Raw genomic sequence first — 16,726 nt, forward strand, 5'->3', positions numbered from 1 at the left:
GCAAGTTCGCGAAAGGTTGGTATCTCTATCTCGTGAACACCTTTACACAATCACACATTAAAAAGTGGTATAAAAATATTTTAAATTCTGAATATAATTTTGTCAGTGTGTTAATGTCGACCCGAGAAGCGATTGCGCCTTCTTTAGGAAGTTAACTAGTCGCAAGTTTGAGGTAAAATGCACTTTTTGGTTGTGGTTGTCGATGTCAAAACACTAACGTTATATAAGCTGCGATTCAAATATTAATGTTATGTAATTTTTTGAATAATTTGAATAGTTTAGTTTATTTCAGACAGACAACTTAATTTCAACACAGTTGAGCTAACAAACAACAGCATAAGTTATTTACAGCAGTCTGAAACAAGTGTAGGCCTACTTTTACTTTTTACTTTTACACTGAATGTCTGCTGCTTCAATCCAGATGAGTAGGCTATTGACTGTATAGGGTAAATTTAGTAGGCCATAGGGTGTGAAAATTGTACAGCTGTGGTATTTGTATAGGGTGTGAATTCTGTAAAGAAGATGTGTAGATTTTTGGTACGGCGTGTGGATTTTGTAAGAGGTAAAGGAATTTCAAAATGTTTTTGTTGAGTTATTATTACACAATACTTTTTCTGACCTTTTTTAATCTTGCCCCTGACAAATAACCCAAATAAAGACTAAAACTAACACTAAAACTAATAAAAACTAAACTAAAACTATGCATTTTCAAAAAATAAAAACTAAACTAGCAAACCCACTTTAAAAACTAATTAAAACTAAACTGAATTTGAAAACAAAAAGTCAAAACGAAATAAAAATAAAAACTAATGAAAAATGCAAAACTATAATAAGCCTGGTCTGAACCAAGCGGCAACATTCTAATCTGAAAAATGAAGCCTACCCGGAAGTGCGAAAAACTACAATACATCGAAAATCCGCAAGGGGGAGGTCCCAAAAGGGAGCAAATGTCCATAGACCCCCATGTTAAAATGTCCGTTTTCACAGCATAAATTCATGTTTTTACAGGTTGGTCCCATGGACTTTTATTGTATTTTTCGATAGGTTCCGAGTGTCTGAAAACTGTGAGGGGGGTGAATTTTTTTCTAACTCATTAGTTTAGATCGTATTTAGATATAAAATGTATGACAAATAAGGGCGTGGTTAACCTGTTAAGCTGCAACCCCACTTTTGAAAAATCCCCAGAAATTACATACCCAAACTGAAACAGATACAGTTCATGAACCCTTTGTACTAAAATCACAAGTATGGTCTCATTTGAAAGCTGACACCTGGCAGTTTATTGTAAATGTAGAATTAATTATTGGCATAATGAAAAAAATTGTTATAATTAGCTTCAAAGTTTTGTAAAGTTATTAGAAATTTATTTTTATGAAACATCCTCATGAAAATAAAATTGAAGTTGGCACTGTAGCAATCTAGAAATGCACTACAGCTAAAGCCACATGTCTAAACATTTTATATTTAAAATCTGAAGATGGTACGTCTAAAACTCTGTATTTAGTTAAATGTTTTTCAAAATCATGTCATGTGACTTTATTTTGATTAGACGCTAAAATGCTACTGATGTTTAGTCTAGTCTAATCTAAGCATCCATTCAGTCTTTTGTCTCTAATGTTTTGTGGTGCAAACTGAGACCATTCAGTCTCCCCCTGCACACATTCACACCTCTCCAGCCTGGTTATGGCTCTAAATATGCATTTCTTTTGTCTGCATTATAGTTACTAACGACTGGCTATTCGCAGGCTATTCATAGGTTTCAAACCTTAATTTCTTTAATCAAAGTTCTCCATTTTTTTCTCAAATGCTCTTCTTGAATAAAGAAACATTTCAGTAAGCAATCCTATTTAGAAAAAATCATCAAAGAATAACAGTTGGGTGGCAGGTGCACCCAGGGCTAGCTAGCATGTTAGCTTAGCACACCATCAATACACGACAATATATGAGATTAAAACCATGTTTGTGCTCCAAACGTACTTTATAACTCAAGTCGAGTGTTTTAAATAATCTTCTGTGATCTAATTTGGCTTCAGATAAAAAAAATCAGACAGAAAATATATTATTTGATAGTATTCTGCACGATGATAAAGTCTATATAGATTAGCATTACATTATAAATATAATCTATTATTATGAAAATACCTGGCATGGCTTAAAGAACACTGGCAAATCAGATATCATTGCAATCATGTTTATTGTCTTCAAAACGTCTTTATCTGCATGTTACAGCGCGATCTCTGTTAGCTGTGTGTGTGTTCGAGGCTTCCTGGAATGTCACATGATTGGCTCTTCTTCATGTTCCATATATGGACTATTACTGTGCATATAGCGCCCTCAGGCTGCTGGTATGAATTGAAAACACAGTAACTGTTAAATCAGAGTACCAAACGCTCATAAAGATTACATTGACGCATTTGGGTATAAATTCAATAAATATTATTCCTGTCTATAGAAATATGATGTAAATCTATGAGAATCTATCAATATTTCTTCAAATCTGCATATTTTTTAGCTAAAGCCCTGAGGGACGTTGTTTTGTGTATCGCTGTCATGACGACAGCACAGAGTTTTTTTATGAATGAAAGCGGCTGACGCGCATAATTCATATTAAAGGTATCACTCATTTTTTCATTTCATAACTCCTGACACAAATTAAGACATAACTGTCACTATGAGTTTCTCAGAATACAATAGTGGTCAAATACTGAAACTTGAGTCTTATATCTTTTTAATGATGTATAGTTTGTCAAGGTATAACATTAAATCTGATAGTAATTTTGAATTAAATAAATAAAAAATGCTTCAGTGCGCGGGCGCACTGGCAACGGTTAACAGGTTAACTTTGATTGACAGCTTGATTGACAGCTGATAACGAGCATAGGCTGCGCCAAGGAGAATGACAACATAAGAAGCGCCATTTTTTAATATACAGTTGAAATATAATACTACTGTTTTTGTATCATGAAATGTAGTTTTAAGAGTTTTTCAGGCGAGAATGTAGTTGTTTAACCCCCTGAGGTCGGCTATCGCGCCGGCGCGATAAAATTTTAATCGCGTTTCTGTGTGTGAATCAATGATCCGCTTTTAGCAAACTGTATTGCTATACTGAGTAAAAATTAGGGCTGGTCCGAATACCATTTTTTGAGCTTCGAAGCTTCGACAGGAATTAACATCGAATATTCGAAGCTTCAGAGGGAGGGGGCTGAACATATTCTTCTCTCTAATAAAGGCAGGAATCTCTATGCGTCTGTCTGTTTGCATTTAGATTATTTATCTTGCATTTAGAACCGTTCATCCAATCGACTTCACGAGTGCAGTGTCACATTTGGTGCAATATAGACACGCGAGACATGACACGTTCAGAATTAATAAACTTTTAATACAGAACAGTGCGAGCGGGAAGCGCGCGCGCGCCTCACGCGCAACACTGCACTTGATACAAAACACAGCCTAATATTTTTCTGAGTAACAAATAACTCTCAAATCAGAAATCAGCAGCACAGTAATTACTGACACAGTAAAGGGTAGGCTAATATATTGTTTCTATTCTATTTCCACAATGTCAAAGCAACGCAGCTTATAGACTAACGTTACAAGCTCAGGCATGCACTTTTGCCCATACAAACTCCGCTGTTCTGCGCTCTAAAATAAGAGTATTGTATTTCGCCCAAAAATACTAAAACAATAACCGTGTGAGAGGGTGTTTTAGGCTATATCATGTTATAGCCAGATATGACGATGCTTACTTAGCCTACAGCACGCGTCACCGCAGATCAGCATCTATTCATAAAGCCAACGTGCAAACTATCGCAAATCAAAGTGAAAGTGGGTCGCAGATGCTTTAACACACAATCAACTTCATTAAAAGTAAAGAATCGAAATGATCTTACCAGGGCTGTTGCCGCTCTCATATTGCGGTCTTTGATTTAGAAATTTTAGCTGACGATCAGTAAAATGCAGCTTATCTGTTGCTAGTGACGTGCACTCCATCACATCTGCCTATAGCGCGGGATTTGAAGTTCAGATTCATATCCATTTTGCAAAAACACATTTATGTGTTCATTGTTCATATTGATAAATCAGAGAGAACTATCCGATCTGAGAAAATGCATGACAGCCCCATTCAAGCGCGAATGGGAACAGTTTCTAGGGGGATGCCAGGTGTGAAAAAAATTAAATAAAAATTAAAACGAATATTCGAATGTCAAATTTGAAAATCGAATACCAACCCACCGAACGAATATTCGAATACTCGAATATTCTGGTACAGCCCTAGTAAAAATCGACTGAAATATGTTGAAATAAAATGTATTTGTATAAGCAACGTATTAAACTGCAAATTAACATTTATATTCCTTATAATAAAAACGAAAGATCTATGTTACAGACATATGAAAGACAACATTTCGTTGACTAGTTTTGGATAGATTATATATTTTTACTGTAAAATATCTGCCACCTCAAATAACCTTTTGTTTGCCAATTTTTGCTAATATGTTAAATATAGTATGTTTTGTCAATGTAGGCTATATTCAAAGTAATAAATCCTTAACTTTGAAATATGTATGATAAAATGTATACTTTAATTTTTACAAAGAAAGTTGTAATTGTAACCTTTTTAATAAAAAAATATATATTTACAAGGTAGATGTAAACAAATTTTAAAAGGTAAATATAAGCCTTTTCTTTAAATAATGTTTATTGTGTTTTATTATTGACAAATTTGGGGAGAGGATACATATTCCAAAACTGAAAATACAGTATGAGAATTAACTGCACAATTACTAGACATGTTTTCCTTGGATATTATACAATTTGCAAGCACAATTTGTGAAAAAAATAAAATACAATTGAGATGCTTCCAACTGTGAATGAATGGCACCTGAATGAATGGCTCATTAAGTATGTGGGCCCCATTGTCTCCTCAGGTGTGAACCACTAAATATGCATGATGGTGTTGGATCGTTGACGCCCTTTGCGCATATTGCCTTTCCAAACAAAAAGTGTTTTACAAGATTTAAATCAATGTATTGTTTTATGTGAATGATTAGGCAGGATGATTTTCACATCATTTTGAAGAAAAAACTCTAGGCAACGACATCCATTAGTCAAAAGTCTTATTGACACATATTTAGTATGTGTTTTGTGGCCTTATTTCAGAAACTTTAGTTTTTAGTTTTTTCAATAACCATGCATAAACATTATTCTCTCAAAAATACAAACATGTACATACATGTTGCTAACATATTATGGTAGCCCTGTTTGTGCTAAATAGAGTGTAATTACACCTTTGCCATTAATATGTTTATAAGCAACTGAAAAAAGCACAAATGTCAGGGCATGTCAGAACATCTCAAGGACCCCAAAAACCCCTTAGACCCCAGAGGGTTAAAGCTCAAATCTGTGGTTTATTTATAAAGATTTATGAAAATTTTATCCAGGTTGTGAGATCCAGTCGATCACCGGGCGCTCGGCGCTCATGTACCCCGCCTGGAACATCCTTTCCTCGGCTAGTCGTTCTGACGCTTGCCGCTGACTCTGGCGTCTCTGTAGTGGTTAAACATGAGATATAATTCGTCATGTGTATATCTAACAGGCGATCTTTGGTCTCGAGAATCTATCATTTGTTCCCTGGCCAATCGTTTTGGCTGAGGGCTAAGTGAAGTTTCATAACTTTATAAGCTATTTAACTTTACCGTTGTATGGTTAGACTAGAGCGCTGACTTTGTATGTTTGACTGAATTGTTGTTTTTTTATTTGTATAGCTTCTTGTACCTTTTACTTATAGTTTTATAATGGCTAATATTGATAAAACTGAAATTTAACAAAAAGAGATTGGGTTGAGTTTTGTCATTTTAAATTTTAATACAACGAAGATGATCTGTAATGTTGTTTACTGCAACATCTGTTGTTTAGTACAAATGCACATATTGCCTGGACCATATTAAAATGTTCAATATTTTTATATTATATTTAAACGAAAAGAGGCAGGGTTGTGTTTTATATTTCGTTTTGTTATAAATAGGCTAACGTTATATGCAGTGAATATAAACAATACGTGTTGCCTGAACCACTTGTGTGGCTATAAGGTTTAAGATTTCTTTAAATGAAAACGAAAAGAGGCAGTGTGGTGTTTTATAACATATTTCGTTTTATTGTTGCCTAAAATATACATACAGAGATAACCGGAGTAGCAGAGTGAGCTGAGTGACGCGCGCTGTTTCATTTGCAGAATAAATGGACTCGCGTCCTCGGGAGTCATTCTCCTGAGTCGGAGTTGGCAATTAAGTCCGAACTTTGTGTACTTGCTATCGAGAAACGCCTAATGTCGGCACTTGGCTTCTTGTGACAAACACGCCGAGAAGCAAGAACAAGATCTGCTGTATGTCATCCATTGTTGTTCATGTTGCTTTCTTCACGCGAAAATGACGTCGTTCCAGTCTCACACAAAGCCCGCCCTTTTACCCATATATGGATTGGCCAGAAGGTGGGCGGGGTTAGGATTTCCTAAGATTTTCCAAGATGGCGCCGCCCATACCCCCCATAAACGGCCTCAAAACCATTCTTCAGAAAGTCTATGGGTGACGTCACAGACGCTTTGTCCATATTTTTTACAGTCTATGGTCTGAACAGAAGAAATTAACCAGAGATTCACACCTCAAAGAAGGCAAGGCAAGGCAAGTTTATTTATATAGCACATTTCATACACAATGGCAATTCAAAGTGCTTTACATAGAAGAAATTAAAATAATAAAAAGAAATAAGAATAATTAAAACAGTTTAGAAAAATAAAAAATAAAATACAGTACAGTACAAACAGTCGGACGAACAGCGGCACAGTGCTCATTCATTAAATGCATAGCTAAACAGATGTGTTTTGAGTCTGGATTTGAAAGTGACTACTGTAGGAGCACGTCTGATCTCCTCTGGAAGCTGGTTCCAGCTGCGGCTGGCATAATTGCTGAAAGCGGACTCGCCATGCTTAGAGTGAACCCTTGGTATTTCTAGCTGATATGATCCTAGTGATCTGAGTGATCTGTTGGGTTTATATTCAGTGAGCATATCTGCAATGTATTGAGGTCCTAGGCCATTGAATGATTTATATACCAGTAATAATACTTTAAAATCAATCCTAAATTTAACTGGGAGCCAGTGTAAAGACCTGAGGACTGGTGTGATATGTTCATATTTTCTGGTTCTGCTCAGAATAGTATTCGAATATTAAATGCTCAAATTCATCCTATTATTAATATTTACGACATTACACAGTCTTATGGATCGCCAATGCGTGATGTTGATCGGTCTCATATCTTCACAGATAAACCGTCAGTTTGTCTGTTATCGCCTTTTGGCGGACAGCAGTTAAGCCCCGTGATGAGGAGAGAGGCAGAACATGCTAAGTAATTCTTGCCTGTTTTAGCGGCGGTTCCGCGGACAGATCGCCTAGCTTGTCAGGCTGTAAGTTGTCATAAAAAAAGTAACGTATATTTTTCTCTCCGTTTTGGCCTTCCGTCCACAATGAGACGGCGTTTTTATTAATGAAAACGCACTCCAAAGTGGATACATTTGAAAACGCCGTTTTCACGTGGTAGTGTGGACTGTGAATCAAATTGTTGATCTCCGTTACCGTGGAGACATTCCTCTCCGCGATTTTTGACAGTTGTTATGATGATACAGCGTGGATAACGTGCACAATTGTGTTACGATTCAAAAACTTTATTGTTTATCAGACGAAACAAAAGCATTTAATTTTCACATGCGTGTGCCAAGGCGGCGAGAAAGGCAAGATTGCATTTTTTTTTATTTTTTTTATATACATAAAAAGCAATATTCGAATAGGAACTTCAGCATTCGAATAGTATTGATTTTTTTATGAATATCATTCTTCCCCACATGAATGATGAGTCGATTTGCAGTCTTATGTTTCATCAGAATGTTCTGAAGTTCCCTGTTTATATCAGAAGTTGTTGCTTGTGGAAGGCAGCACGTAGTTGTATCCCTGCTGCTAATGTTTCTGATTATGGAGTCCCCCACTATCAGAGTCCTGGGCTCGGCTGCGCTCTGAGCTGAGTGCCGCTGTCTGCTCGACCTTGAGCGCCAGTTAGCATCAGTGTTAGCTACTGGTCCATTCAGTCTGTGTTCGATCACATTCATCACATTTGGGGATTCCTCATTTACATTCCTTAGTACTTCAAATCTGTTCTCAAGATGTATAGGCGGTGGTAGGAGACCAGTGTTTGCAATCCTTGTCAGAGCCGTATCTGGGGTAGAGGATGCTACTGCGGTAATATGTGATGCTCGTGACAATCTGATGTCTGGAGTGCCTTTGGGTCTCGCTCCCTGTTTGTGCCATCGATTAGTAAGTCGATCGGCTTGTTTCTCTACCTGTCGAGGAGCACTAGTTTCATGGGACTCATCGGCTGTATGCTGAGGGTGTCCATGACGAAGCTCTGTTGTGTGCTCCGTCTGGTTTGGTGGTCCCGTAAGTAACTTTGTTTCAAGAACTGCAATCCTTTGTAAAAGTCTGTGGCAGTTGGTGCAGCAAGTAGATTCCAGAAGAGGCATTTTCTCTTATCCTTGAGGCAGTTGTGTTTTCCTTTCCCAGAATGTAAGCTGGTCGGGTAAAAGAATTCTCAGTTTTTGTAGTAATCCAAACTTTGTCGTATGAGCACTGTGCTGAGTTGCTGAAGTTAAAATTAGGTGATAAAAGGAAATAAAATAAAGGAAATAAAATACAAAAGAATAGGAGATAAAATGTAAAAGCGATAGAGCAAAGCGCGGAGCAATAAGCAAGAGTGTCCGAACAGTAGCTGAGCAGGAACAATTTGGAGCCTCTGAGCCACAGCCAAGAAGGTGGAGCCTCTGAGCCACACCCACCTTATACATCATCATCACACCGACCAATAGAGACAGAGCGCATTCAGGCCACACCCACACCGGGGGGGGGGGGGGGGCAATCCAAACGTCTTTATTGACTTTGTATTGTGTGAAGCTGCCTCCTTGTTATTTCTGACTTGTAACAAAAAACAAATCAATGTCTAAAAGCTGCTATGTGACAAGGTGTACTGCAAACAAGCTAAAAAAAACAGAAATAAGTGTTTATAAGCTGTCGACCCCAAAAAACGAGCGTTTAACCCTCTGGGGTCTACGGTGTTTTTGGGGTCCTTGAGATGTTCTGACATGCCCTTACATTTGTGCTTTTTTCAGTTGCTTATAAACATATTAATGGCAAAGGTATAATTACACTCTATTTAGCACAAACAGGGCTACCATAATATGTGAGCAACATGTATGTACATGTTTGTATTTTTGAGAAAATAATGTTTATGCATCGTTATTGAAAAAACTAAAAATGAACATTTCTGAAATAAGGCCACAAAACACATACTAAATATGTGTCAATAAGACTTCTGAATAATGCATTTTGTCGCCTAGAGTTTTTTCTTCAAAATGATGTGAAAATCATCCTGCCTAATCATTCACATAAAACAATACATTGATTTAAATTTTGTAAGACTCTTTTTGTTTGGAAAGGCAATATGCGAGTGGGCGTGATTCACACCTGAGGAGACAATGCCCCCGCATAATGAGGCTGCATACTTAATGAGCCTTTTATTCAGGTGTGTGACTGAGCCACAAGAAAGAATGCAAGGACAATATATATATATATATATATTTATATATATATATATGGGTCATTGACGAATAAGGTTTTTAAAAGTGTAAAAAAAATAGAATGGAGATATAACTATATTTGAAACAATTTTTTAGTTTACCTAGGTGTTAACAATAAGATTTTGTTGTTTGTACAATCAATTAACACTGTTTTTGTCATTTTCTTACAAGATGGACAAAATTTGTCTCCAAAAAAGTCATTCGGTTTAACCATGAATATATCTAAAATTATTAATTTGCAGATAATTATTCATGAAAAAAAAATGATTTGACATTGATGTTGAGATAGTATAGTATAGTATAGTGTGTACCACAAAATAAATATTAAATAAAATGATTACTGATCTCATAAATGTAATCATTTTATTGGACTACTGTAAACGCTCCAACATATTCAAGTAAAACATTGCACAGGGAAAGGAAAAAAGGGGAAATGTAAAAAAAAAAAAAAAGCCTTATTTACTTAATATTTGTATTATTGTAGTTCCTTTAGTTATTAAAAACAATATTACCCCATTTAAATATTTACAATATCGGTTTTACCGAATGACCAAGGCCGGTTATACCGAATGACCATGTCTGCTGCCCTTGACATTATGAATATTTAAGACAATAAACAGACACAAATAGCTTCAAAAGCACATTTTATTGTTAATATAATAGGCTATTAATGTAAAAAGTACTTCAAACATTAAAATATTTTGATACTGGAATGAACATATAACTCGTATCGCAAATTATATTAATTAAACCATTGAAGCATTTAATTGGTCTTGGAACAAGTGTTTAAATTGTTAAACGATGAGCTGCTAGGCTATAAATTCATGAAAAATAACTAGATAAAGTTCGACAAGACAAACTTTAAAGTTGGATTGAGAGAGACAGAACAGAAATTTCGTTTTAAGGTTTCTGAGTGGTTGCTAGGGTGTTACTATGTGGTTGCTAGGGTATTCAGGGTGGTTGCTAGGGTATTCAGCGTGATTGCTAGGTTGTTGCTATGCAGTTGCTAAAGTATTTGGGGTGGTTGCTAGGATGTTGCTATGTGGTTTCTAACGTAGGTTCTAACATTCGATCAGCATTGATCCTTGCCCAGAAGTGAGCGGCTTTTTCCTTATTTGATAAAGGCATCTGCAAAGGTAAAATTCTGTCAAAATTATATATTAATATACACTGCACATTTTCTATTAATAAAATGTTGTATTTATTTATTCCAGATATGTACAAATATGACCAACATACATTGCTGTCATTCGATACAACCAGTAAGTCATTCATTATAACCAAAATTTCGGTTTAACCGAATGACTCTTTTGGTTATAAAGAATGACAAAATCTTCATTCAATGCTAACAGGCTGATATCTAGCTGCCTAGCTTGTTACTTAGCTAGCTAGCTACCAAAAGGACAATCAAACATTTTATATTTAGTAAAAGTTTTTAAAATATTACAACATTATCCATGTTTTATAGCGGTTGTACCGAATGACCCGATATTTGGGGACATGAGTATGAGCAAGTGAAAACATGAATTTTTCTAATAGTTAAGAGAGAGTTACATACTTTGCTTCACAACCATACGGTCCTTTGAAGGTGTCTGAATGATGTCACATCCTGTCACATAATATTGACCACATGATTTGAACCAAAATGGAGCCCTTTATATTGGTTACTCTGAATGACATCAATGAAAATATTTCTCATAACAAAGCAACGACTTCTACACATAATTTGAATACCATTTTGCACTATGTTGATATATAATGTTATAAAATCATGCCAGAATAAAAAATATATAAATTTATTCATTTTTAAGATATTTTAATCACAAATGAAATTGCTGTATTGGCCTTCGGACGGTTAAACTGAATGACCTTTTGACACTTCAAAATCTTTAAAATACCTTTATATGTAGTAAAATATAATTAAAACCTTTTGGATTCAGTAAAAGAGATCAAGTTGTACTACCTTACATACTTTGGATGTTACATATTTGTTTTGTTTTTATTATTATTAAGGCCTTTGGGCAAAAAAATGACCGGTCACGTCATTGACCCATATATATATATATATATATATATATATATATATATGGGTCAATGACGTGACGGGTCACAGTTGTTGTTGTTTTTTCCACAAATTGTGCTTGCAAATTGTATAATATCCAAGGTAAACATTTCTAGTAATTGTGCAGTTAATTGTTCTCATACTGTATTTTCAGATTTGGAATATATTCTCTACCCAAATGTGTCACTAATAAAACACAATAAAATTATTTAAAGAGAAGGCTTATATTGACCTTTTAAGATTTTGTTTACATCTATCCTTGTATATATATATATATATATATATATATATATATATATATATAGTGAGGAAAATAAGTATTTGAACACCCTGCTATTTTGCAAGTTCTCCCACTTAGAAATCATGGAGGGGTCTGAAATTGTCATCGTAGGTGCATGTCCACTGTGAGAGACATAATCTAAAAAAAAAAAAATCCAAAAATCACAATGTATGATTTTTTAACTATTTATTTGTATGATACAGCTGCAAATAAGTATTTGAACACCTGAGAAAATCAATGTTAATATTTGGTACAGTAGCCTTTGTTTGCAATTACAGAGGTCAAACGTTTCCTGTAGTTTTTCACCAGGTTTGCACACACTGCAGGAGGGATTTTGGCCCACTCCTCCACACAGATCTTCTCTAGATCAGTCAGGTTTCTGGGCTGTCGCTGAGAAACACAGAGTTTGAGCTCCCTCCAAAGATTCTCTATTGGGTTTAGGTCTGGAGACTGGCTAGGCCACGCCAGAACCTTGATATGCTTCTTACAGAGCCACTCCTTGGTTATCCTGGCTGTGTGCTTCGGGTCATTGTCATGTTGGAAGACCCAGCCTCGATCCATCTTCAATGCTCTAACTGAGGGAAGGAGGTTGTTCCCCAAAATCTCGCAATACATGGCCCCGGTCATCCTCTCCTTAATACAGTGCAGTCGCCCTGTCCCATGTGCAGAAAAACACCCCCAAAGCATGATGCTACCACCCCCATGCTTCACAGTAAGGATGGTGTTCTTGGGATGGTACTCATCATTCTTCTTCCTCCAAAAACATTTAGTGGAATTATGACCAAAAAGTTCTATTTTGGTCTCATCTGACCACATGACTTTCTCCCTTTCTCTGGATCATCCAAATGGTCATTGGCAAACTTAAGACGGGCCTTGACATGTGCTGGTTTAAGCAGGGGAACCTTCCGTGCCATGCATGATTTCAAACCATGACGTCTTAGTGTATTACCAACAGCTGTGGTCCCAGCTCTTTTCAGGTCATTGACCAGCTCCTCCCGTGTAGTTCTGGGCTGATTTCTCACCTTTCTTAGGATCATTGAGACCCCACGAGGTGAGATCTTGCATGGAGCCCCAGTCCGAGGGAGATTGACAGTCATGTTTAGCTTCTTCCATTTTCTAATGATTGCTCCAACAGTGGATTTTTTCACCAAGCTGCTTAGCAATTTCCCCGTAGCCCTTTCCAGCCTTGTGGAGGTGTACAATTTTGTCTCTAGTGTCTTTGGACAGCTCTTTGGTCTTGGCCATGTTAGTAGTTGGATTCTTACTGTTTAGGATAATAAATGGAGTGGAGGTGGACATTTTAAAGGCAGACTAACAGGTCTTTTAGGGTCAGAATTCTAGCTGATAGACAGGTGTTCAAATACTTATTTGCAGCTGTATCATACAAATAAATAGTTAAAAAATCATATATTGTGATTTCTGTTTTTTTTTTTTTTTTACATTATGTCTCTCACAGTGGACATGCACCTACGATGACAATTTCAGACCCCTCCATGATTTCCAAGTAGGAGAACTTGCAAAATAGCAGGGTGTTCAAATACTTATTTTCCTCACTGTATATATATATATATATTAGGGCTGGGGGAATTAACGCGTTAAAGGTAGGGTAGGTAGGATTTGTCTAAAAAACTTATTTTCCAAATTTGTTTAAACTTTATTTATACATCAATACATAATTAAAATGTAAGTACTCTGAAAAAGAAAGTATAAAAATCGAGTGTCTGTAGACCTCTCACGACTGTTTTAAAGACAGCTCATTATTTCCATTCACTCCACCCCCTCCCTTCTGGGCTCCTTCCAAAGCCACGCCCCCAAAACACATGAACGCGCGACTCCGACCGCTGAGCTGAAGATGCATTATTTACCTGAGACGAGCGGAGAGGAAGGAGCCCACTGCATGTAGTGACATCATGTCAGAATCACATGTAATAAAAAAAATCTAATGCTAATTGCTTATGAATATAAACGAATAAGATGTATTTTAGTACTCACTATCAAGCTAGCATATTGATTTTGGTAAAGTTTAAATTTAAAATATATATTTTTTGATTCGCTAACGAGCTAGTTATATAAGCTAAAAACAGGTTGCATTGATACACGTTTTTCCATTACCATCAGTTACATTGTGATGAAGATGAATTTCGTGTAAGATTCATAACATATATGGTGTTCTGCATGTAGGGGTGGGAGATATTGACAAAAATGAATATCTTGATATTTTTTTTCCAATATCTAGATTTCGATATTCAGGCGATATTTTTGCCATCCTTCAAAGAAATGTGTGCAAACTGGCAAAGAAGGTCCAGTTGGTCTTTTGACTTGCTGCATTTGACCTATATTATTGTAGGCTATAGAAAAAAACAATAAAGGAGCTAACTAAACAGAATCTGTGGCAGCCCCTACTTTTTCCACTTACAAAAAAAAAAAAAACTTAACTAGGCACTTCTTGCAACAGTGATTATTAAATCAAACAACAATATTGTTGATGATCAATTCAAAGTAAAAAAAAAAACATTTTCAAAACGGTATAAAATATAAATCCATCCATTTTTCCCCAAAACGTTATAAATCCATCAATTTTTTTCCCAAAAATGTATGGTTTGTCTTTAAAAAAAAGTCTTTTGTCTTTTATTTTTCGTGTTTGCATTTATGAGGAAAAAACAATATTACTTGACAGTTCTCCATTATGGACGCGAGCGCTCTGAAAGCGGCACTAAGACTTTCAAACTTTCACAGAGACCTCAAAACAGAAAGCACAAAGCCTTTATTTAAAACGAATTTCGTTTTGTATTAATTGTATCTTAATTTTAATATTTTTTTCATTAACCAATTCCTGGATTAAATACATAAAAGTAGCCTAAATATAGGCTATCAATCACAACACAAGGTGCTTGAACTGGAGATTATATCATCGTGAACCGAACCGTAGCCTCGCCTCACAGGCCTAAAAAATGTGAAATATATTTACAGAAATCTGGTTCTAAACAAAACCATCCAAAACAAAATAAAACTATGTAGCCTAATAAATGTGCATTTCTCCGGTGCGTTCACTAGCCTACTGCTAAGATCGCGAGTCAATAGCCTATCGTCAACTTCATCTTTGCAGCCGACACAGAAATTAATAAACGATTAAAATGTCTTATTGCAATATTTTACATATTCATAATCATTACTTTTGCTGGTTCTTTGAGGCAGCTTTTTAGGTTTATGGCGTTTTGGAAAAGAGCTCTTCACGTGGCTACAAACACCGTTTCACCAAGGCACAGCGGCCCTGCCTTCAGCACATAAGAACAAAAAGAGAAAAAGCACAGACTTACTAATTACGAAACTTTGATGTGGTTGAACAGGTGAAACAGTCACAAATTCCTCTGCAACTCAAACCTTCTCAGTATGAGTTATGAAGGAAGAGAACAGCATAGTTTTCAGCGCGTCCTCCTTTGATTGCTGTGTTGTGACTGGAAAAGTGCGTGCAGGAGCACATGCGCAAAACGTAGGTTTGTAAAATGTCCTTTTGTAAAATAAAAATAATTTTAGGGCAAAGCAGAGGAGGTCGTGCAAGAGGCCGTGGCGTGCAACTAGGGTCCGAGGAAGTAGAGGCCGAGGACGGGGTGGTCGCTGGAAAGCCACGCCGATATTGACACGCGTTTTATTTCTTTGTTTATCCAAAGACTTTTTGTTCATTAGGCTACCTTTTCTTGTACTGTCTTCTTTTTTTTGCCTTGTTTGCCTTTGCTAACTGCATATGCCGGTAATGTGAATTTTGATTGCTCTTTCTCTGCCATTGTTTTGCTATTCCTAGGTTCCGTGCCTCTTGAATTCCTCAAATCAAACGTGCGCGTGCAAGTGGGCAGATCCCGTGGCAAAAGGGTGGTTGCCATGGTTGCGAGAGAGAGTGACAGTCGCCTAAGCCAATCCTTTGTTTCGTCCCGAATGGAAATAATGAGCTGTGTTTAATGCAGATTAAACGGTCTAGAGTCACTTGATTTTTATACTCTTTTTTTCAGAGTACTAACATTTTAATTATGTATTGATATATATAGAAAGTTTAAACAAATTTGGAAAAAAGTTTTTTTATAAAATCCTACCTACCCTGCCTTTAATCTTTGCGATTAATTTGAAATGTTTAACGCGTTAAAGAAAAATAACGCAATTAACGCAGCACTTTTTTTTTTTTTTTTTCTCGTTTTAATGATTTCCTGTTGCGGCTGCTATTGAAAAGACCGAAATATGCCCTCCCGCCTCTCCGTGTTCGGCAATCAGGTTTCATTCTCGCGCAGCTTTCATGAGCGGGTCTTTTCCACTCCGCGTGTGTGTGTGTCAGCGCGCTCTGTCGTTAACGGCCCAGCGGCGCGCTCTCAGTTCTGTGTATGTGTGTGTGTGTGTGTGTGTCGGCGGCTCTGTCGTTAACGGCCCAGCGGCGCGCTCTCAGTTCCGTGTGTGTGTGTGTGTGTGTCGGCGGCTCTGTCGTTAACGGCCCAAACGCTTCAATCATGTACCGAGCACTGGAAAAGTAAAGTCCGCTCAAATAACGTGAAATTTCTCAGTAGACTTCTGTTTGCTGAGCTGGTATAGCCATGCTGGGCAACAATGGTAAAATTATGACCTGCTTTGATCACATGCTCTGCTAATAATAGTAGGACTATATTTTATTTTGATAATTAGTTAAAAAAATAAATAATAATAATAATCTGTTAAATTGATTATATTTT

The 16,726-nt window shown here is 36.5% G+C and overlaps 1 protein-coding gene across 1 annotated transcript in view; it reads left to right on the plus strand.

Annotated features, from left to right (window-relative positions):
• LOC311284941 (uncharacterized protein) overlaps positions 1–16,726 on the plus strand; it is a 227,028-nt gene that overhangs the window by 151,905 nt on the left and 58,397 nt on the right. The gene's annotated exons all lie outside the window — the stretch shown is intronic.

This window comes from Rutilus rutilus, assembly GCF_951802725.1.
Source record: "Rutilus rutilus genome assembly, chromosome: 25".
Lineage (NCBI taxonomy): Eukaryota > Metazoa > Chordata > Actinopteri > Cypriniformes > Leuciscidae > Rutilus > Rutilus rutilus.